The sequence below is a fragment of the Podarcis gaigeae genome (genome assembly GCF_964106915.1).
Source record: "Podarcis gaigeae genome assembly, chromosome: 4".
NCBI classification, from domain to species: domain Eukaryota; kingdom Metazoa; phylum Chordata; class Lepidosauria; order Squamata; family Lacertidae; genus Podarcis; species Podarcis gaigeae.
This window is the reverse complement of record NC_139677.1, coordinates 46,203,116-46,225,176: the sequence shown is the minus strand read 5'-3', so window position 1 is coordinate 46,225,176 and position 22,061 is coordinate 46,203,116. Positions and strand designations below refer to the sequence as shown.

General features: G+C 40.7%; 1 protein-coding gene across 6 annotated transcripts in view; it reads right to left on the bottom strand.

Annotated features, from left to right (window-relative positions):
- Positions 1 to 22,061, bottom strand: part of IL1RAPL1 (interleukin 1 receptor accessory protein like 1) — a 642,787-nt gene that overhangs the window by 206,733 nt on the left and 413,993 nt on the right. The window lies entirely within an intron of this gene.

Genomic DNA, 22,061 nt, shown 5'->3' with positions numbered 1-22,061 from the left:
ATTAGCCTTATTTTCCTCCACATCCCGCATCTCATATCTTCTCTACTAAACCTCTAACCCCAGTTCTCTCCACTTTGAGCTCAGCTACATTATTTTATCCTCTCTACAATTCTGTCTGCCCCTTCCCAACGTGGAGCCTTGTCTTTAAATTTGTATCTTTCTGTATCTTCTTTTGGTCTTCAGAACCTAAACACTAATTTATGTATAAATCCCCACCCTCTTAATACTGCTTATTTCTTCACTTTCTCATTTTTTTATTTCTCCATTGTAGGGCCCGAAGATTACAGAAGGCAGCAAATGTAATTTGATACCTCCTGCCTGCAAAACGCAGCAGCTCTGCACATTATGTAGAAGCGCTGAAAAGGGATGTGCAAGTAATGATTGTATTGTCCAGGATAATGTCTGGTCACTTTGGGAATGATATGTCTGGCAGCACATGCATAAGAGGAAGAAAGACTGTTTAAAGTAATGTGCAAAACCATTTGAGATACATTTCTTGCATTGTTTAAACTCTTTTGACTTCTCTCTGAAATAATCAGATGGTTGGCTTGATGAGATGAATTCTGCTTTAGATTAAGATTCAGTATGGACCTGAGGATAAACCTTCTTCCACATTCCCCAAGTTGTTTTGCTATTGCTACTGTTTGGGCTTCTGTCACAATCATTCAGTACAACATTTCACCTACAGAAAGACCCACTCTCAAATTACCTTTAGAAATGTTTTGGTGGCAACTCTTACTATACACTGGGTCTTGAAATATTTCTATAGAACAAAGGTTGGGTAGCATTTTGCTGTTTTAAGGGCCACATTTCTTCAGGGATAATCTCTCAGGTGGCAGGTGAGTCCAGAGCAGCCACCATCTTCTGCAACTCAGGGAAACTTGGTTTTGTTTCCCAGCTGCACAGCTTTCATCTCCCGCCCCCTTTCAAGACAACTTTACTAACAGGCAGACATGGCTGTCATTCTCTAGAGTGCTGCTTGTATCTGTGCTTTTGCCTGCAAAAAAAGAACAAAACCATGGTATTTTCACATGTTTACAGGTGTGACACTAGTGGCAGGTCCTGCCAGTCTAGGATCCAACTTTTAGAAGAAAGAGAATTATAATAAATCCAAGTCACTAGAAAGGATGCTGGAAGTCTCTTGTATTTTGAAGACTGATGCACAATATGGAGCATGGGTTTGTCTACAAAAATATAGAATGCTTGTGATTCTGAGTGGGGAGAAGCTATCAAACATCAGGATAGCATCTTGTATTAATATCACTGGTGTGAACTCATTAAACTGCTTTGAAAAATCCATTGGGTTCCGAATTTCCCAATTCAACACTTCCCTATTTATATCAGCTTCCAACTCACTACAGTTCAGGCATATTGAAGTCAACATGCTCAGACATGCCTCTCAAGATTAATTGAAGTGTAAAACATGGAAATAAAAGACCTCACGAATGTATTCTAAAAACCAGCTAAAGAAGGTGAAACAATATAAGGAATCTAAATGAAATTCAAACTTAACGGAGAGTGGTGGCTGCAGAAGAAACAAAAATGGAAACTTTTCTTTCATCTCTGGTGGTTTATACATGGTGCACACTTGATAAGTCAAGTGAGGATATAGAATTTCATGTGTTCATTATGAACTGTTATTATGGCTATTTATTAAATTTCTATACAACACCCACAGATCATAGAGTGGTTTACAACATAAAAACACAAAAATGCAAAGCACATCTACACCCAGCTGCCTGTATCCTCCTCGTGTACATAATATCTAATTCATACATCACAGTCACTGCCATATACAGTGGTGCCTCGCTAGACGAAATTAATCCGTTCCGCGATTCTCTTCGTCTAGCGGTTTTTTCGTCTTGCGAAGCAAGCCCATTGACAGCTTAGCGGATTAGCGCTACAGCTGTCAAGCGGCTTCCAGCGATCAGCTGTTAAGCGGCTTATCAGCGGAACAGCTGATAAGCGGCTTAGCAGCTTAGGAAAAGGGCAAAAAAAGCAAAAAAAAAGCCGCCGGGGGACGCAAGATTTTTTCGTCTTGTGAAGCAACCCCATAGGGAAATTCGTTTTGCGAAGCGCCTCCAAAACGGAAAAACCCTTTCGTCTAGCGGGTTTTTCGTCTTGCGAGGCGTTCGTCTTGCGGGGCACCACTGTATACAAAGAAGCAACAGAGAAAGGCAAAGAATCTTTGAAAAACTGTAACAAGAAATTATGGGTGCTCCATATGTGGTCATAAAGAATAAGACCAGTGGCACACTTGAATAAAAATTACGTTCAATTTTCTTAGTATATTTATCACCACCATAGTCAACTAATTTTTCAAAGCAAAGTTGTCCTCTGATAAGCCTTATAATGTCAGCAAGAGAAAGTGATATTATCATGAATAATGATAACGTGCACATCCCACAATATATCATATGTTCAGACAGTGGCATTACATCATTAACATGTAGTGCTCAGGTATGATTGCACTTGATCCATTGTGTGGTCATAGGTTTGGATGAAATTTATTCAACTTAATTAAAAGTGTTTTTTAGCTTGCCTGATTTATGGACCACTCAGAAGACTATGTGCTTCTGAGAAAGGTGTTAATGCAAATTATTTTTTGATCAGTTGTAGATACTTGATAGTACACCTAAACATTTGTGTTTTTGAATCAAAATATGAGAAGACATGTTGCACATATCTGTTATGCGAGGGATGAACACCTCACTAAGATATGAAAGTCATCTCTATTATTCCACAAAATTTATACACTGCTTGATTGCCTCAGAATGATTTGCGAAAAGAATAATACAATAAAATTATCAGCAAAAACAGTGAAACACAGCTATTTTAAAACTATTTACTTTGTATTAATGCCACTGACATTAATAACATTGACCTGGTCCACAAGTTATCGTCACACTCATAGTCAAGAACAAGCTATATGGCTTGCAGTAAACAAGGAGTTGCCTTGATCTTTGCTTATTTCTCATGGTTTGTTCGGGAGAAACAAACTACAATTGCTGGTTCACACATAGTGCTAAGGCTTAGCACATATCACTGGGACTTGTTTCCTCCTGGCTGGGCAATGGGAAGAGCTGGGGAGGTGCTATTAGAGCAGTATGCACTTACACACTGCATGTTCATGATGATCCATAATTTGTTTCAGACAATGGTTTATCCATTTTATGTGAATGAGGCCACCCATGGAATGCTCATAGATTATGGGAATATTTAACTACACATATATGCAAAGGCAAAATATAGTCACTTTTGCTGTTTGTCCATGAAGAGATTCCTGTATCAGCTAAGCTGGAGGCAGTTAGAAGTAACCTAATTTTAAAGGCAAATTCTTTCCAAATCTATTAAACTAAGTTGACATTGTTTCTTCTAATCTGAAGTCTATTACTTAGATGTTCTCATTCGAAACAAAGGAATTAAAAAGAGCAATATTTTTTTAAGCAACAACAATCTGAATCAATAGAAAAGCTGTATCTAAAACAATTTATGAACAAAGAAGTGTGATTTGTGCATTTAAACAAACAATATTTTACTCCCTAGCACAACTCTTTCTGCCAAAAAATGTGGCTGAAAAATCAAGTATTCACACCGCATTTGTTTTCTCTTCTATCCATGAGGGCAGTGATTTGAAGCAATTACACACAACAGTTTATCTAAATGAAAAACCACAGTATGAGAGGGCAAGATTGTCTGCTGCCTTTAAATAAACATTAAACATTAAAGACATGATCTAGTCAAAAGCAAACACTTTTAAGGCACACAATCACAATATTGGAAATTTAAGCTTGTGTTTAATTTTCACATTAAAATCAGTAAGACTTAGAACATGCTGAACTTTGGCTTAATTGTGCCCTGAAGGTGCTTGGTACAATCAATACTGAACATTTTTAGTATAGTCTCTATGCTCCTGTGCATGAAATCCAGCTCACAAAGTATTTCTCTTCATTTCTGATGCTCAAATGTGGACAAGCCCTTTGCTGTATAAGGGTCAGAAAACCAATGGCCTTCCAAAACTGTAATTCTAATAAATTTGGATTAGTATAGGGGAAAAATATGTTAACATGAGGAGTAGATGATCAGGAACAGTGTCATTTAAATAAGCAGATGATCACCAATTTCATTTAAACTGTTACACAGTATCAATGGAATTTACCTATGTAAAAATTAAGGTAAATGTTGCTATCAAGTGCTGGAGGTATAAAAGCAAATCAAAGGAAGCAGGGATCATATATGTTTGATGCTAGTGTAAAAGGATTCAGTGCTTTTTGTTGACTGTTGAACAAATGTTTTGACACCTAAACATCTATTGAATGATGTTTGGGGGTTGCATGAAAAAAGAGGTAAGCTGTGTATTAATATGCTTTCAGCAACTAAAATGTTAATAACTAAATGAATAGTGCAAGGCAAGAAAACTTCCTTTTATAGGAGAACAGTACCATAAAGTTTGGTTTTGTTGTGGTGATGCATAGAATTATAGCTATGTTTTATTTGGGTATGGATAATTTATGTGCATTTTATTCATATATCAAAGAGTAGGATCTGTTTTCAAGATATTAGGAATCTAGATCCTCTCATTCCCCTATGCTGAAGTTTGTAAACAAGCCTTAATCTTATTATAAATTATTTTTTCCTCTCTGCTTTTGGTGTGTTTGTGATTAAAGTGATTAAAGACATTAATAAGCAGAATCAGAAAATTGCTAGTGGATAGAAGGCTAAGATAAAAGGTTTAGATCTGATTGGTACAAGTTGTTTTTCATGGGCATTGTGCATGGGCGTATCTATCGTATATGTGCAATTTTATCTTATTATTCTTTTCTTTATTATATATGTTGTTCTAAATAAAATAATTTCATTTGCATGACCAGGCGGCGACCATCCCAGCCCCCAGGGACCACCAGTAAGTAATAATGACACATGACCATGTGTTATGGATTAAAATTTGGCCACAACTTTATTAAACTTTCAAATGTAGAAGACCTTGGCTTAAGCATTGGGCGTATATCCATCCCAGTCCCTCCAGCCAGGGGAACTGGGGCACCTCAGGGTAAATGGGATATAGGGGTTCTCTGCAAGATGTATGTGTATGCAGGCAGCCCATCCCATATCCCCGCATGCAGGGTAGTTCACTGACGACCTTTCAGTGTATGTTCAGTGACACCCATATTACAACCCCTTTAAGAGGGGATCCTGGAATCCCTGCCATGGGGGGTGGGGTGAGTTACCACTTCATCCCCCCCATTTTAGGAAAGAAAAGACTACAGGATTCTGCCCAAGGCCTTAAACTACCAAAGCTGTGATGAATTGCTACAGGGAAGACAAAACCTGCTAATGCAGGAAAATTTCTTCCCGGCTCTTCAACAGCAACCAGTCAAAGACCATAGCAGTGCCCGCTAAACAGGAAGAAAAAGCTTAACCAGAGCTGACTGCTCCTGAGCTGACTGCCTGGCTATTGTAGGCTCCACCCCCTATTTATAAATGGGGCTGGCCCCACCTCCCAGCAGTGTAACTTGGCTACTGAGGCTAGGCATGAGCCTCCAAAGAATCACACTAAGACGCAGGCCAGCCCATACAAACTGGTACGTTCCCTGGGGTCTGATGCATCACACGTGATTCCGCAAAGTGCACCCACAGTGTAAAGTGTGAGTGCTCATTCTATTAAAAAAATCACTTGAAACTGGAGTTCTACACCCTCCCTCCCTCCCTCCACCTACCTTCACAATCCAATAATATTTGGATCAGATTTATGTAAAAAGAAGTCTCTGCCCCCACCAAAAAAACACCCTCTAACCAAGTTGAATTAGGAGAAGTTATCTGAGATAATTGGTTCCAGCTCTAGTCTACAGCAAGCATATGCTACAGATATTAATTCTTTCTTCCCATTTTAGCCATATGTTTTGTTGTTCTGACTAAAGCCATTGAATTAAAATATACCCTGGAGGCTAATTTTTCCCCTTTGTAGGCAACTGCAGAAATCACCACAATTATGCATGTTCTTCAGTACAATACATTTCTCAGCCTATCTTCTCTAGAGGGATGTAAGGCTGAAGAGGCATGCAAATACAATTGCCTCTCTGCAATGAGTGCAACATATGTGTGCCTTTTATCGGAGACACTGATCACAAGAGGAAAGCTCAAAGATGCAGGCCCTTAACCAAACTTAAGTAAACTATAAAACAGGACATTATTTTTGCCTATGGAATACCTAACCTTCTGCAACAAAAATAATGCAGCACAGAAATCTTGATGGCAGTGAAGCAACTGTAGTTACTTTGTTATTTTCCATTTCCATTCATGAAAATGAATGGTAAAGGTTCAGAATCCTGGAAGGATAACGTTGCTCATAGAGAAGATGTACCCCAAGCGCAGTAGCTTACACAGCAATCCCATGCTTGTGGTAAGTTTATGGGTGTGATAGGATCAGTGCTAGACTTGCCAGCTATGGAAAGGCCTAAGTTTCCACAGAAGGGTCTGACTGTAAGGGAGCACTGCCTGAAAGTTAGCTGTGTGCAAAGTTTGGCAAAAAGTCTTTGTCAGCAAGTCAGGTCTTAAATTGGGACGAACACCTGCTGAAGTAGATGGCAGAATGAGATAAATACATTTGCTGATGACATGACCATAGACATGAGCATGATGAGAGTGCCTGAAGAACACAACCCAGAAAAGAGAATGTGAAATAAGACATTAAGGTAAAGGTAAAGGGACCCCTGACCATTAGGTCCAGTCATGGCCGACTCTGGGGTTGCGGCACTCATCTCGCTTTATTGGCCGAGGGAGCCGGTGTACAGCTTCTGGGTCATGTGGCCAGCATGACCAAGCCACTTCTGGTGAACCAGAGCAGCGCATGGAAATGCTGTTTACCTTCCCGTCAGAGCGGTACCTATTTATCTACTTGCACTTTGACGTGCTTTCGAACTGCTAGGTTGGCAGGAGAAGGGACCGAGCAACGGGAGCTCACCCCGTCACAAGGATTCGAACCGCCGACCTTCTGATCAGCAAGTCCTAGGCTCTGTGGTTTAACCCACAGCGCCACCCATAGGCTAAAGGTGGCTTAAGATGTTGCATGAGACTTAAATACCATCATAGACACAAGACATGTTGCTGAACATTGCTCAGAATGATTTGGGCTTATGAGGAATTATGCGGAATTTACTGTAGAGTATGACTTTGCTACATGACCTTACTCTTGAAGGATACTGCTGGGAGTGGATTGCATCTATGTATCCTGGCTTTGTTGAAAATACTATAAGGGAGAAACAGCTAGTAGAAGGGGATGGGAACGGGGGGCTTTGAGCATAAACTATTCAGCACAATAAAACTGCTAATGTGTTGATGAAGAAAATCTGACATTAAGGTGACACTAATGCACCCAGCAGAGACCCCTTGTTCAAGGGTGCAATCGTTTAGTCTATCTGTTCCATCAATTGAGCCTTCCACTAGTCCTGACCTGAAAAGGTCTAGATTCTATGTGCATCTGAGAAGGAGGCAGGCATTCTACTGCCCATAAGAAGTGAACCCAAGAGGAAGGAGCTATTGTTGTTTGATATCTCTTCTCTTAACCCTTGTCTCAGTTGAGCTCCTGGCTTGTCTGTGTTGTGCAAGGTGCCTTTCATCTGCATTCTCTAATATGCATGGGGAACCTTTAGCTCAGAGCTTTCCAGTCGGTGTGACATGGCACATTAGTGTGTCTGCTGCAGTGTCCAGGTGTGTCACACAGATGTTCCTTGTGTTCCTCCTGGGACTGAAAAGAGGTTACTTTAACCTCCAGTTTGCTAGTAAAACTAAATTACTGTGCTGCGAAATGATGCATGTCCAAAAAAGAGTGTCATCAACATGAAAAGTTTGGAAAACTCTGTCTCCGTTTTTAATTAACTGCATTTTTAATTGTTGTAACCCACCCACCCTGGGACCTTAGGGTGAAGCACAGGTAATAAATTAAAATAATACTACTTTTATGTTCCTAAACAAACAAACAAACAAACAAACAAACAAACAAACAAACAAGAATGAGGTGCAACAGAAAGGAAAGATATGCATTCTCATATAATTCACAACAATCCATAAATCAAGGTTCATATAAGTAATCAAGGACATCATAGTCCCATTCCTTCACACTACTAGTGCTTATCAAAAAAATCATGACTCATTTTTCCTCGCAAGAATTAGCCATAGCACCAATCATTCAGCAAAACAGAAAGTGCAGACAGAATTCCATTGCAACTCCCTACAAAGAATTGTGTGAGCATTGTGTCAATTACTACGTTATCTTCCTTAACAGGTGAACCCCCAAATATAGATACCAGAGTTACCGTAGTTCCCTGATTTCAGAAGTTACAGTGAGTCTTGTAGTATGCAAAAGCACCTAGGTAATATAACACTTTTATTCATCCCGAAGTCCAGAATCCGTCCCTATTAGACTTATTTGTTGCAGGTCCAGCACCCATTATTCACTTTCATCCTGATGTTTTTCTTGTCTGTCCACAAGTAAGCAGGATGCCATTCAACGTACCCAGTAGGAAAGATGTTCTCCACTCCACTGTCCACAAGCAAGTTAGCTGTGACCAAATGGAATTATACTTCTGTGCTCCTGTGATGTTTCTATCTTTGGCCTGCTATGGTTTTTGATCCTTTGCAAAGTATGTAACAGATACCATGCAGTGATGAAAAAAAACCTTGTTGCTCTGCACATGTGTATTTGGTTTGGTGATGTTATAGAATCATTCACCTATTGCCATGTATTGATTGGAGCCTTCCATGCACACATAAGTTGGGGGTATTTGCAATGCACAGTGTTGTGACACAGATGATGTGGAAATATCTCTTGGTGCTGCTGCCCCTGGGACAATGTTGTGCTATTCATTCTGCAACTAGCTGAGCAGAGGGTTGCAAATATTTTACACCAGCATTAATCCTGCCATAGCAGCAACCATGCATGCATGGACTATAAGATTCTATGTTAAATTTGAGGCTTTCCCCATTTTACTATCTTCTACTGTTGATTTTTCCCTACAGTGAATAGTGTTACCCCTCTCATAAAACTGAATTATCTGAAAGCTTCTTGGCATAAGACAATATTAGGATGTAAGAAAAAGATACTAACAGTGAAATAGTTCAAATGTCACCCCTCTTCCCAGATTATTCAGGGGAACAGAAATGTCACCAAAGGATTTTCTTTTTATGTGTATGAAGAATGCCTTTCTAAGGCATAAATCTCATATATTGACATCAGCTGCAATTTTTCAAGTTTCTGTCTAATTTATCTTGTGCTAATTATACATCCCTCTGGTAGAGTAAATAACAACCATTAAATTGTTCTACAATATAGTGACATTGCTATGTCCTCAGTGCAAATCCGTAATACCTTCAAGCATGTAGATTTGATGGATCTTGCTGAGAAGTTAGTCCAGTGCCCATACATATCTATGGTAACAATGGTAACGATAATCAAGCAAGCAGGTTTAAAATTAGAATTGCGTGTTGAGACCCCAAAACCACCCCCTCGTTGATGAATAAGACACAAGGAGACATACATTAGGTTAATGTTATTGGGCAGAAGTGATTATCTTCTATTGAGGCAGTGTAACATAAAATAAAATGAGGGAAGGGGGGAGGAAATAGTGTGTTTCTTTCCTCAAGACCACTTGCATTTCCAAACAGCTCCTTATAAAACATGGTCATTGAAAGCATTTCAATTGCCCAGTGGTCTAACCATGGATGCCAAAGGCACACATCTCTTGCTGTTCAGCACAAATGTGTGACATGGAGGTGGAGGCATTCTCTTCATGCTGGACCTAAATCATTTCAGCTTTTACACAGCACTTTATTTGTGCGATACTGCAAGTAAGTAAATGAAAACTTGTATTCTCTCTGCCCAGTATCTTACAAAGACACAATTTTACATTGGACAGCAAATGCCCACCATGTAAAAATGAAGTTTTCTGTTACATCAGAACTATAGTCCAGCAACATCTGGAGGTCCAGAGGTTCCCCACACCTAGTATAGACCTTGAACCAGAGTTTTGTTCCTGACCCCCCCCAGCCGCTGTTTGCTCCTGCTGTTAGACAGATTTGTATAACAACCTGAATCCCTTATGTAGCATTAAACTAAAGACAACAGGGCTGCTTGATGCTGAATATTCCATGTATGCTGCTTACTCTTGGAACACAACACTGAGATTGAAGACAGCACAGTAGGACTGACAGAAGATTAAAGGAAGTACAAAGATGTTAAATCAGCTGAATATTCAGTCTGTTTAAACTATGCTTTTGTATCAATTTTGCAGAGGCCATATAGGCATTTCTGTTTCTCCTCCCTTCTCTCAAATGAATCAAGAAACCATTCATATACCCTTTTATTCATAGGCCTCAGTGAGCGAAATGTAGCACAAAGCACAGCCTTAAGTCTTTGCACTCTGTGTTTGCTATTGATCATTAAGAGAGAGAGAGAGATCTTACATACCCACCGCAGTGTGATTAGTTTGTACTTCTCTGACTTTATTGATCATGTGTCAGTTGAAATTTTTAGTAACAAAGTATGTTCTGACAACACATTTTAAATGAAATAGTTGACGGAAAATCTCTTTTAAAACTCAAATGTCAAAATACAATTCAAGCATCCAGAAGACACATGCGCTAAAGCAAAAAATGGGAAAAGATAAGCATCTAAATAAAAGGGAAAGGCTGCTAGAAACTAAGAGGAAAGTTTCAAAAGGCAAATTTAATCCCCCCCCCAAAGTAAAGTGCTGTTCTTTACATTCTTTTCCTCTGTCTCTCCCCACCCCAGAAGCTAGCTACAGTGAAAACAGTTCACCTTTCCTGTGCTACAAGGTCAGATCTGCTCATTACTTTATGCCTGAGCAGTGAGTGTATTGTAAAGAGAAGGTGAGGTAAGAATATGAAAAAGAAAGAGGAATCGGAACAAAATGATAGGGCAGGTGTCTTAATGTTAAATCCAATGTAAATTAAACAGCTACAGGGCAGAGCCAAAATTTCCTCAGAAAATACTGTATTTTTTGCTCTATAAGACGCACCAGACCACAAGACGCACCTAGTTTTTGGAGGAGGAAAACAAGAAAAAATATATTCTGAATCTCAGAAGCCAGAACAGCAAGAGGGATTGCTGCGCAGCGAAAGCAGCGATCCCTCTTCCTGTTCTGGCTTCTGGAATAGCTGTGCAGCCTGCAGCCACTCCATAAGATGCACACACATTTCCCCTTACTTTTTAGGAGGGAAAAAGTGAGTCTTATAGAGCAAAAAATACAGTAATTTCCTATCCTTGTTTTTCAAGATCCTCCTGAACTGCTGGACAGTAGAAGTTCTATCCTAGAGATTATGTGGTGAAATGGCCTCCCAAATCCATGAATTTTGGGTGCATCTGTGATATTTTTGATAGTATTCTAATACTGTTGAAGGAATCAATGAGCTCATCTGTTTCTGCTTGTCGCTCTCCTCTCTTAGCCACCAGTATTAACTAACAATAGGGATTAATTAAATATTGTGTGGCCCAACATTTATTGGAAGAGAGTATTCTCTTCCAACCCAGCCAGAAAATTCCACACACACCCAAATATTGATAAATTGCCCCTCTTAATTTTTGCTCTCCAAATAGCATGGACAGATTTGGACAGTCACATTCACTCAGCCCTGTGGGGCAAATGCTTGGGAAAAATAATAGCTATTTTGATATGAACATGATATCAAAGTATGCACAGCAAGGTAAGGAAAGTATTTGTGCAGGTGATCTAAAACGGTTGGGGGAAGTGACAACAGAGAGACAGTAAATATAAAACCAAGTTTCTTAGGGCACATGCAGCCTGAAATATATTATACATGTTGTGGTGCCAGAAGCATCTACAATCTAGTTTAGTGCCAAAGGGCACCATCAAAACCCCTGACCCATCACACTGAGAGGTTTGGATGGAGGTCTCCCTCTGCCCTGTCCAGAACAGCTCTGCTGCTCTCTGCTTTTGGACAGCTCTCTGCTTTTGGACAGCCTGTCCTCTGGTGGTAGCTCATGCAAAATCCTGAAACAAGATCTTTGGGGGCAGGGAGGGGCGGAGCCATTGTGAGATCTGCTGGATTCCAGGCCAGACCCACTGATGTCACTTAATGGCATTGGGTCAGTTTGGTTCGTATCACTAAGCACATTCTGGTTTTTGCCTGCCCCAGCCCCAATATGGATGAATACTGCTCCTTGCTATGGTACAAGTGCAAGAATCACACCATCCATTGATTCTAGTTTACACATGGGAGTAATATATGACTGGATATTTTGGAAGCATCTTCCATGGTTCAGTCTTTGAATCACACCTTTTTCTTTGTCAATGAAGTGTGTGATTGGGTATGATATTTGTATCCGGGTAAGGTGATAATAACATATATTCTGAAATGCTTCCCTTTCATAGATTACTTGCTAATGGCTTCTTCTTATAAACTGTCTGGGTCTGGTTACCATCCTTTGTATGTACATAACTGACCTAAGGCTGTGATCTTTCATATATGCACCTTCTTGGAAGTAAGCCCCAAGGGAATAACTTTTGATTGCACACTTATAAGATGGTGCAATAAGATTACAGCCCTGTGCACAAACTTCCCTTTGACTACAATGGCACTTCTATCTCAGAAAACACTAATAGGGTAAGGCTGTAAAACACTTTCACTTCTAAAGTACTGCTCTTTTTCTTTTCTTGTTCTTCTTTTAACCAGAAAAGGGATAATTCAGACATGTTTCTGTAGCCCTGAGTGCAAACACCATTTCAAATGCTTGATTCCCACACTACCATGGGTTATGATTTTTATTTTATTCGTAACAGCTTGGGGAAAAAACATGCTTTGAAAATGTGGAAATGTAAAGCAGAGGCTTTGAAAAGGCCCAACCAGTTATAACAAGAGAGAGAGAAAAATAAATACAATGGAATTTAATACTTTACACAGCCATCTCTTTCTAAGCAGCTCAGCCAAGTTTAACATACATACATATCTTAATTTATATTTATTGTTCAGAAAGCATGATAATTTGATTGCACATAGGAAGTTTAAAAGTGCAAACCACCATATTCAATTGATCTAGGAAGACAAACTTATTAGAAACCATAAGTTCTGAACAAAAAAGAGAACAATTCATTCTCTTTCTTTTGTTAGCCCATCCATGATAAAAGAATGGAATACTTCTACTTCCACATAGGGATTTTGAATACAGCGATCCTTTGATAAACAACTTAGCCCTCTGCATTTACCAACTCAGACTCCTTCCAAGATATCTTCCAAGACGCTCACACACTATTCATCCGAAAGCTGTTTTCTTCTATGAAGTGAATTAATAGAGATAAAAACTCTGAAATGACTTTAAAAAAGAGAAAACGCTTCAGGAGCTGCAGTGAGCCAATTATGTATTCAGAACATATAAAACATAATTCTCACAATTTCCAGGAGTCATATCTACATATTAATAATATTTTTGATCTTAATAAAAACAACATAAATTTAAGAAGGAACTATAGTGGGGGGGGGGGGGAGATGGTCTTTTCACATCACAATGAACACATTGTCTGGGATGTCTTTCCATAAGACATTCTACAATTCAGTTTCATTTCTATCCCCCACTGACCTCAGAAATTTAAATTACAATTGCCTACGCTTACCTGACAATCCTAGGCCATATCTATGTAGCAGAATCAAATTGCTACCCACCTGGGAGATAACATTAAAAGAAAAGAAAAAACTTGTCCCAAGCAAAACCTCCCTGCCACTGGAAAAATAGCAGGTGATTCCGTTTGGTTCTAGCCTAGCTTTTTTCCTGCTATTTTAGTTTTCTGATTTCAGGGCAGAAGGGCGCAGTGAAAAACAACAACAAAGCCTCCCAACTTAATAACTTTACTACTTCAATCTCCAAACACTATCATTCACATTCTTTGCTGGGTGCTTCTGTTTGTGCACAAGAGCTTTTTGCATGAAGGTGCTGCCCATATTCTCTTCTATGAGTTGGGTAGGACCTCACTTAAACCTGAAGGAAATGCACATAGAATCAACTGGATTTTTTCAGAGTCTCCTCCTGTCCGTTTAGAGCACTGCTTCATTCCTATGCCTCACAGTTTTTATGAAATAAGTTGGAAGACATTATTTGGTTAGTTCACACACTGGTGGATCTGGGTACTTCTTAGATGTGCTTCAGAGCACACATGACAAATTTGACATGATGTATGGTGCAGCTGCACATATAAATGATAAACCTGACTTCCAATGTCCTTCCTTCTCAAAAGTGGAGGGAGGAGAAAAATTAGGTGAATTGTGCATATATGCACATTCATATACCCATGTCACATGGCTGTATTGTATATGAAGGATACATGATTAGGTGAATTCCTGTTTTAATGCTAAGCTATTTCTTAGACCAATAGGAATGCTATATTTATTTTACCACCTCCCTTCTTTCCTTGTTATATTATGCATAAAAGCCCACAGAGTGCAATTAAAATGTTTTATTTAAATATGGAGTTTTTGAAAAGGTGCTGCCCTGAAGCCTAATATATAATAATCTGATGTCTCTATTATGGCACAAAATGCAAAAATGGGGGGAAAGGCAGGGTTGTAATGGAAATAAAATTTTTATTTTTAGACATTAGTCTCTGCAGACCTCCACCTCTTCTATACATGAATTCAGGCAATATTGGCTTCATATTTTGTATTAAACTGCAGCATAAGATAATTGGAATCAGTAGTGTATAGTATGAGGCTCACAAACCTTTAGTGTTCCTAACCATGTTGAGGACTGGTCCTACCATTAGGCAGACTGAGACAGCTGCTTCAGGCAGCAAGGGGGACAGCGGAAACAGCTGAGTGTACAACATTGCCTACCCTGCTCTCCCTAAGCTAGCCTGCTGCCCTCAGGAGGATGCACTGCTTGTTGTGTCCAAGTAAGATTTAACAACCAGTCTGGTTTGCTTTTCTACACGGAATGTGGCCAGGCAGACACAATTTTGTCCTTCACCTCAGGCAGCAAAATGCCTTGGAATGCCCTTGAACATGATTGCTTGAGGAATTCAGACTGAAATCCTGTCTACACTTCATTAGAGTTAAGTCTGCATTGATGCAGTTCCTACACCATGGAAGGTAAATATGATTGTTTGAAGCATTCAGGGAGAGTCCAGTGCATGCAGAAATGCCCATTCACTTGACAAAAAAATGCACACAGAGCTGCAATACATCCAATTTAGTAGGACCAACTGAAAGGGAGAGAGATTTTAATTTCTTAAAACTCTTCCTCAGCTTGGATATTGAATTTTAAAAATGTGGGAGAGAAGCAGAAAGAAAATTACTGCTGATAAAAGGGCATGGAATGTAACTTTAGTCCAGCATTATAAACCTGACACAATGGATCTTGGTGGAAGCTCTTTTCACCATGCCTGTGCTTTCACCAGAAACATTCCCCTTTCTTCTCTCCCCTCCTCCATTTTTTTGTTCAACATCTAACCTGAGAAGAAGTTATACAAAACTCAAAAGCTACTTTGTTAGATTGTGAATGCCCTAATAAATTGGATATTTTGCTACAGGCAGTCAAAAATTTGTGAAGCCCATCTCTTCTTTTTAGCATTTGAGGAAACCAATAATTTGGATAAATTGCTAGTATTTTCATAAGCATTCCAGAGCTATACCGGAATGATGGGGTTGCTTTAAAACACATTTAGTAAGTGAGCCATGATTGAGGAATGATTTACTGTTTAGCCACTATTCCCTTCTGTGTGTTGCATGTGGAGTAAAAAAAAGTAAGGTAAAAGGTAAATGACCCCTGCACATTTAAGTCCAGTCAAAGGCGACTATGGGGTTGCAGTGCTCATCTCACTTTCAGGCTGAGGGAGTGGCGTTTGTCCACAGACAGCTTTCTGGGTCATGTGACCAGCATGACTAAACTGCTTCTGGTGCAACAGAACATTGTAACAGAAACCAGAGTGCACGGAAATGCCATGTACCTTCCCACTGCAGTGGTACCTATTTATCTATTCACACTGGTATGTTTTTTAATTGCTAGGTTGGCAGGAGCTGGGACAGAGCAGTGGGAGCTCACCCCATCACATGGATTCAAACCACCAACCTTCTGATTGGCAAGCCCAGGAGGCTCAGTGGTTTAGACCACAGCACCACCTGCACATGTGGAGTACTCCAGCTTCACAATGCTGTACAGAGGCTGGAGTGATGCAGAGAGGTAAAGAAAAGCTTGTGGACTCAACTGCCCCTGTGCACCCCTACCTGAGAAGTCTGCACTCGCATCTGTGTGCCCAGGTCCCAGCAAAACAATCATGTATTGTGATTGCTGCAGTGAACAGCCTTTCATTTCACAGCCCTAAAATGTCACTGGGACTCTTGAAACCTAGAAACCAAGAGAGAAAACATACTCTGACTCTTGGATGCTTTGCTGGGTCAGAGAGCTTTGTGCCCTGGGCAGCAGTTGCTACGCTCTCTGACCCAGTAAAGTATCTCAGAGCTGCTGTTACTGCTGCATTTGTAGTGCCACCTTCTTTTGGCAACAGCAGTGGCTGGATGTGAAATAGGATGATGGTGCTGTGCTGCTTTGGCACCATTAACTACTGGTAATTGGAAGGCTATTGCTTAGCAGCACTGCTAGTGTAAACTCAGAGCAGCAGTTTGGGTTCACCTGGAGTTAAAAAGACCATCACAACTGCATATTCCCCCTTATCCCACGGTGTTGGCTAAAAGGGGACAACAAAAGAGGCACAAGCCTTCCTCGTCAGGTACAACAGGTGTGCAAAGCCAATAAAAGGTGGCATTGCTCTCAGTACTTGCTGCACTAGTGGCTCCCTACCTAGGCCATGGTAGCTCCCCTTCTCTTCTAACCTCTGCTGGCAGCCCTGGTTCTCTATCCTCCAATTCATCTTTGCATTCCTCCACTACAAATTTCAGAAGGAAGGCCTGGTGAAGTTTGGGCTGAATGTAGCTACTCCACTCTGCAAGGCTCACTGAGCTGGTCTGCCCTTGGAGACTAATGGAACTGGATGGATTCCTGAATGCTTTGGGGGATTTTCTGGTTGACATGGCTGGTGCTCCTGTTGAGATCCTTGTCTCACTGTGGAGTGATTGCTCCTGAGTGAGTGCACTTGCCATTGCAGTGGAGCATTTACGTCACTTTGGTATTCCAATGATCGTCATGTGATAAAGCAGGAGGGTCAGTAGCTAGAGTTCAGGTGGTGTAAAAGTCAGTCCAGCCTCACCAAACATGAGTGAGGCTGCACCACCATGCCTACCACAGAGTGGTACTGGCAGTGAAGAAAGCTTACATTCCCTCAAGTAGTCATCTGGCAGAGGTCTGCTGAGTGTAGAGGCTATCTTGACACACTGCATCTTGACTGTGGCCTAGAAAAATAGCTGATCTTCTCAGGAAAGGAAGTGTAGCTGGTGGCAGTGGGCAGAAAAGCAGACAGAGATATAGAAGATGCTGCAGGCTGGAAGCAATTATTGTGAGGGCTGTTGAAGCAGCAGAAGGCTCCAAGAGCTGGAATGAATGATCACTATTAGAACATTGAACACAAAGGTACTTCTGGGATTGTTAGATAAACTATATTAGGAAATCCCTGCAACAGAAAGGTCCAATATACTGCCAAACCTGTGTGAGTCTACTGCTAAATTGGCAGCCACAGAAGCCTAGTTAAAGATATGAATTATTACACTTTGAAACTACATATTATATTCTTTCCCCAAGGTTCCTTTAAATATCCCTCTTTATCTATGTGATTAAACGGCCCGTTGTTTGTTGCCTACGCGTCAGTATGATTGGCTGGAACTCACCAGGGCTTAGACAGAAGTTCCTAATACAGACATGCTTTTGGCACTTTTCTTTTAATTTTAGTTGCACAAGTGCACTGTTGATTTACATTGCAATTACAACTCCAAAGACAACATGATTTAAAAGAAGGGACAGGTCTTGGAGTATGCTTTATTTCTAAACTGAGTCGTATCTTTTGACCTGCAACCCCTCTAGCTATATTTGCAAATGTGTGCATGTGGGTGGCGCTTACTCAGCGGTAAGAAGATCTCATACTCATGCTTTTGTTTTCAGATTTTTCAGCAGTTCCCCTTCTCTAACCGATTCATGAGGGAGGGCGTGAAAAAGGAGCCACTGCCCATGTGAAAACAAAAGAAAAACAATAGCTTGCATTTGCAAGAAGCAAACAATTTTGCAAAATGGAGGAGAGGGGAAACAGCCCACATGTTCCAGGACTGAGAATGAATACCCCAGAAAAAAGCATTGCTGCTGCAAAAATAGTAATTCCTTGAACATTTTTATGAAGCCTGCCTCCCCAAAGTACCATTTCAGGTTGGGTAGAGATTCCTTCCTTTTCCAGCTGTGAATTCTTGAGAGCTTTCATTTCATTCCCATTGAAAATAGCTTTCATGGATATAGTTCTTTAGCTTTGCAAGTTTCAGATTTTATATTAGGCTGCACGGTGCTGGCAATTCCTTGCACAGAGACAGCCAAAGAGTGGAAATCAAACTCAAGTTACGTAAAACAAAGCTGGTTCTCCATACTATGACAGGTGGTATTATCATGGTGACTCGTTATAAATCAAAGTCCGCAAATTAGGGAATAAGTAAGTAAGTGCAATTCACGAAAATTTCATTCTATGTAAACAGCATGGTGGGTGTGGTCAGACTGCTAGCAGGCAAAGCATCATTCTAGAGGGATTTGTATTCTTGAAGGTGGCACTACAAAATCTTAGAAAGGCACCCTGAATAGTTGAATTTAGCACACCATTTGCAGTTATCCTGATGGTAATAATTAGTCATTGTACTCTAAAAAAAGGTAAAGGACCCCTGACAGTTAAGTCCAGTTGCAGACGACTCTGGGGTTGGGGTGCTCATCTCACTTTACAGGCCGAGGGAGCCGGCATTCGTCCACAGACAGTTTTTCCAGGTCATGTGCCAAGCATGACTAAGCCGCTTCTGGCGCAACGGAACACCAAAACCAGAACAGCGCACGAAAACGCCGTTTACCTTCCCGCCAGAGATACCTATTTGAACTGCTTTTGAACTGCTAGGTTGGCAGGAGCTGGGACCGAGCAACAGGAGCTCACCCCATTGCGGGGATTCGAACCGCAAACCTTCTAATCAGCAAGCCCAAGAGGCTCAGTGGTTTAGACCACTTACTGTTAAATGTGTTTACTATTATGACACAGAGAGATATGCATAAACATTTGTGGATGTGTCCAGCCTTAAAATGTGCTGTAACTATAGTGGTTTGAGAAGTAGTCAGCCTGCTAGGACAATACTTGTTTTCTGCAGCACAAAAGGTACCCCCCTTGCATCCCAGATGGAGAAGGACTGCCCTTCAGCTACATGGAAGTAGTCCCATACACCTAGCTCCAGCATAAACATGGGTAATGAAAGGAGAAGCAGAGGGGATTTGAATGGGAGGTGGAGAATTGCTATACAGCTTCCATAAGATGGTGTTGTTGCACAATCAGAAGCTTGTGCTGCAACAGCTACAGTTGAGGGAGGTTCATACTGTAAGGGAATTTGGCGAAATAGCTGCACTGACTGATAGAAAAGACTTTCTACTCCGCCAGGGTACAAAGAGCAGAGAAATAATGAGGCAAAATTAAAACCGTAGCATATGGGTTCGAGGCTTTATCTTAGTTTAGCATTCTACCCTGATCTCAGTTTGCCTTGGCTTCACAGTGTTATTGTTTGTGGGTAAAACAATACCAACTCAGGGAAGAAGATTATTGCTGTACAACAAGGCTTTTAATCATCAGGATTGCAGTGAATTGGAACTAAGTTGATTAAAGAGATATATGACATGAGAAATGTAGTAGGAACGTAATGCACATCTCCTTCCACTGTCCTTGTTTCTATGATTTCTTCTAACTGCTGCAAGGCAATTACAAGGAGCTGTATTTCCCCCCTATAATAACAATTCCTATTACTGTTCTGTTAAGCATTTAGAAAAGTCAAAATACCTTCAAACAGCAGAGCACTAAGATTACAAAAAATAATAAAAAATACAATTTGACCTTCAGCGATCTCAGGAGTAGAACTCTATAGAACATAACCTATATGAAGGTTCTTAGAAGAAATCCCTGTTAAATCTGAGCAGCAAGACACACACATCATTTCAAAAAGCAATCTCATTAGGAAAGCATAGGGAGGACAGAAGTTTGCTCAAAGGATGAAGGAAAAACCTTGTATCTTCAGAGATTTGGGTGAGAAAGGCATTTTACCTGCTATGTGTTCTTGGAGAAACATTGCTTTCCGCAATGAGATGAATCCCTTAAGGGGAGCCAAAGATGCTTATATTTTTCTGGTCACAAAGATGTCAAGTGCTGGGAGTTGAAAGAAACAGGAATTGACACGAAGAAAAGCTTTATTGGTTGTATAAACAATAATGAGTGCTCTCCAAAACATGGTGTGTGCAGCTCTACTTTATCCCTTAGAAAAGAAGAAGAGGAATAGTACTAGCTGCAGAGAAGACTACACTGGTGGGAAAGACAGGATACTCTGTGTCTTGGGTCAACCCCTTAGGGTCATCTAGGGCTTCAATGCTGTGCCCCACCTTGCTCTACCCAATTCTCTGGTGGTTTTTTTTCCTCAGAACCTAGATAACTACTGGATACTTAGTTCCTCATCCGTTGCTCAGCTTTTCTTGTTGAATATTCACAGTGATAATTCCAATACAGGTTCTGCTCACTCCCCCTAATACTGAACTCAGTAACACTGCTCAACAGGACAGAATCCCAAAAGGGATTTGCTGAGAATTAACATACTTGGATGAATCCCCAAGTAAGCAGAGATTCAGAAAACCTGGAAAACCCAAGAGGGGTGGGGTGGAATTCCCACATAAGGCTTAGAACACAATTGCATGTTCCTGTGATGCATGCAAGCTTCCCCCGTTCTCTGTAGCAATCTATTTGGACCAGGACTCACACAACTGACTTTCCAAAGGCCCCTGACTGTGTATAGGGGCATATGGAAGAATGGGGAAAGAGAGTACTAGGGCTCAGAACGAAAGATGAGGAATGGTAAGAGGTGAAAGAGAAATAGTGGAGAAGGCATAGGCAGAAGCAAGGAGGTGGGAGTGGCAGGAATAACAGAAAAAGAAGAGCCATGTAAAACAAGGGGCACAGCAGGAAGTGAGAAAGAGGGAGTCAAACAGAGTGATAGTGGATGGTAGGCAAGCAGGGGAGGAGTTGGTCACTAAACTCTTTAAATCAAGGATAACTTTGGTCACAGTCTCCCTTGGCCAATCTCCAGGGGCTGCATGTGTGTGGCCCAAAGTCCCAGACCCTATTCCCCAGTTGATCCATGCAGGTCAGCTGAGAAGAAGGAGTTATTCGCTCCTCTGTCCTCCCCAAATGATCAATGTGCAACTGGGAAGGGAGCGATCTGCATCTCCATCAGGGCACTGGGCTTCATCCATCCACAGCTGTGTCTGTTTTCTTTTTATGTCACTGGTTGGGTTAGGGGTGGGATAGAACAAAATTGCTTGGGGGACTGGATCAGATGCTCAGATTGGGCTTTAGCCATCCCTGCTTTAGTTAATCCAACCTGCAACATTTTGTTTGTTCTCTGCTTGTTCTGATCTGTGTTTTCAAAGGCCAAGCAATACTTTTTTGGCTCTTGGTATATCGCTAACAGCACAATATTTGTCAGTTGGTTAGTAGTATACTGCTAGGAAATACTGAATGAGTCAGGATCCTGATCAATACACTTCTGATTGGCACCACTAAAGTAGATGTAAGCTGTACTTTTTGGAATTTGCAAGAATTAGCTTGCAGACTTAAAAAGGATGTCCCTTGTTTTTATAATCCCTCCAATTTTTTTCATGCATAGGAACCATATTTTCAGAGGCCAACTACCAAATTTTGCTTACAAGTCTGCAAATAGTGTGATTTGCTTTTTAATATTTGGTTAACAATAATTGTGTGGTTTTCAGAATAAAATGGAATAAACTTCACAGAAATGCTAAGATCAAAAATAGCAACATTTTGTCTAGCCAGTTTCTTGCCTCTCAGACAACTGCCATGAGATGTTGGATAACTGCTTTTACCTAC